Here is a 2,583-nt window from a genome sequence, read left to right as displayed (position 1 = left end):
TTGCTGGCCCTGGCTTTACCCCAAGTGGCTAAGTGGCACTGTCTGACTCTCTATTCTGAGTCCTTGGTGGGTACCCTCAACCATCCCTTAACCCCCAACCCTTTCCATTTCCATTGACTTGGGATAGCCCTTGTCAATGTGCCCACCACAGTGAGAAGGGGGACGAGGAGAAGTCATTGTGTCTGGGGTTCAAGGCCACAGTGGGCAGAGCAAAGGGATCACAGTGCAAGTAAACCAGATCATTCCATCTGTTCAAGTCCAGCTGTCTGCCATGTCACTGCCATCCATGGCCAATGACCCAGGAGGTGGTGACAGTGGTAGTGGTGGCATCCTTGCCTGCATTTATCTGTGCTGTTTGAAGCCTTGTGACCCATCAGGACCCAAAGGCTGTCTGATCACATTATTGGGCTGCCTGCTATCTTTGGCTTGGGAGATCCTGGTTGGCCTGTTGAGGATGCTCTTCTCTTGCTCTTCCTCAGAGCAGGCGCTGCCCAGAATCTACTTCCAGGCCTCGGTGTCCCCTGCCTTCTATGCTAGACACTTGGCTGGAAGGGCTGGCCTGCTGCTGGAGGTGGAGCTGCTGACCACATCATGGCTAGTGGGCCTCTTGACGCTGCGGATCTGTGGAGCAGCCCCGGGGGAAGGCTGTCTATCATCCTGAATCACAATGGGTGCTTTGGGAGGACATACGGATTTCCTGCCTTCTGTCTGCCGCCTGCTCCCAGTTTTCAGCAATGTCCGCATCTTCCATTTTACTCTCTGCTTTCCCTTCTCCCCAACCCCCTCCCTGCACCACTATACTAGGTCTTAAAATGCTTTCTCCTTTGTATTTTTTCTCAGGGGACCCCTGGAAGAGCTCTAAAATAAGAAAGAGAAAGACATGAGATACAGGAGACCAGGGATCCAACTTAGGAGACAGATGAAGGAAATTCCCGGGATGATGATGAAGACAAATCCGCGGATGTCAGCTATGCATCAGTCTTAGAGCATAAACAATCTTGACTGGAATAGAATGATAGGACAGATGGCTCCAGCAGGAATAACTTAAAAAAACAAAACCCAAAAGATTGCCCGAAGTATCTGTTCATATTGAGAAGTGCTTTATAGCTCTGTTAGAAAAGCTGAGGAAGAATTAGAGTTAGCATTATAGATTAAAAAGATGAGACAAAAGAAGGAATTACTGGCTACAAAAAGTTATAGAGAAAAATAAGGAATATAGTATATCGTGCGGCTCATCTTTGAATAATATTTGCATAATTATATAACCCAAGACACTGAATATTGATTGAACTAAAAATGGTCTGTAGCTATAAGGGAGGCTGGGGAGATAAAATGTACGTGTTTTTAAGGGCAGAAGGATGGTTTAAGAGAATTAAATCTTCCATAGAACAAAGCCAATCAATAATGTCCAAAATTGAAAAATCAAGAAAAAAGATAGATGATATGTAGAAATAAGAAAATAAATGCCAGAAGAAACAACGGTGATCATTGCAAGTAGCTACTTCTGGAAAATGAAAATCAGGGGTGGAGAAGGGAACAAAAGACTGCTATTTTTTATCGTAAGATTTACAATCTTATTTGACTTTTGCTTCTCAGAGAGGCAGTCTGGTATGGTGCTATGGTGCTTACAAGCCCAGACCTGAAGTCACACTGCCTAGGTTTTGGATTTAACTTTGTGAACTTGGGTAAGATACATAGTCTCTCTGCCTTGATTTCCCTTTTCAAACAGGAGTAATAATAATAATGTCTGCCTCATAGGGTTGTTGTAAGGCTTGAATCAGTTAATAAATTAAAGGATTTGGAAGAGTGGTACTTAGTGTTTATAACTATTTGCTATTATATTGTCATTACAAAACTACATAATATTACTTAAAAATTAAAATTAAAATAGAAAAAGGTCAAGTGAGCTAATTATGCTTTGAACTTTATTCCTGAAGACTCATTCCTTTTTCATATAAAGTAAAGTAACAGTCAGCAGTTTACCTTCTCACTTCACTTTTGCCTTAAATGTATAAATTTCTGCCCCTACAGAAAATGTCATTGAACATGGGACTGAGAGGGCCACAGGCTTCAGCACTCCTTACCCATGCCACTGAATGGGAGACTAAGGGGTGACCTACACCATCACGCAAGCCTTCCGTGGACTGGAGACCCTGCTGTCTGTCCAGAATGCACCAAGCCTGACTTTGGGTGTGTGCTTATCAAGGCAACGAGTCGTAGATCAGCCTAAATCACTGTGGTCATTTTAAAAAGACTTGCTATCCTGCTAAGGCCCCAGACGAAGCTCTGCATGCTGAAAAAGTGAATGACAGAAGCACACAGATGCATTGTAGGAACCAACTCTTCACCAGCTCTTCAAGGCAGAAGAGGCCCCTCCCTCCGCAGCCCCTCTTCTCTGCCTGCCTTCTCTTGACCATCCTCCACCGAGACCATCACACAGTGGAGGTGCTGGAAGGTTGTGTTTTACTCTCCCACATTTCTTTTTCTTATTCAGTTATAGGTCAGCCACACATCAGCATCCACACAAGAGGGGAAACCGTAATGACCTGAGACCTGGCGGTGACCACTCCCACTGCCCCACTG

At 44.5% G+C, this 2,583-nt stretch overlaps 1 pseudogene; it reads right to left on the bottom strand.

The window, feature by feature from the left end:
• Window positions 1-218: 218 nt before the first annotated feature.
• On the bottom strand, window positions 219-744 carry LOC103594769 (annotated as a pseudogene).
• Between the last annotated feature and the right edge of the window lie 1,839 nt (window positions 745-2,583).

The sequence above is a fragment of the Galeopterus variegatus genome, unplaced genomic scaffold (assembly GCF_000696425.1).
Source record: "Galeopterus variegatus unplaced genomic scaffold, G_variegatus-3.0.2 Scaffold71, whole genome shotgun sequence".
Taxonomy (NCBI): domain Eukaryota; kingdom Metazoa; phylum Chordata; class Mammalia; order Dermoptera; family Cynocephalidae; genus Galeopterus; species Galeopterus variegatus.
This window is presented reverse-complemented; position numbering and strand designations above follow the sequence as displayed.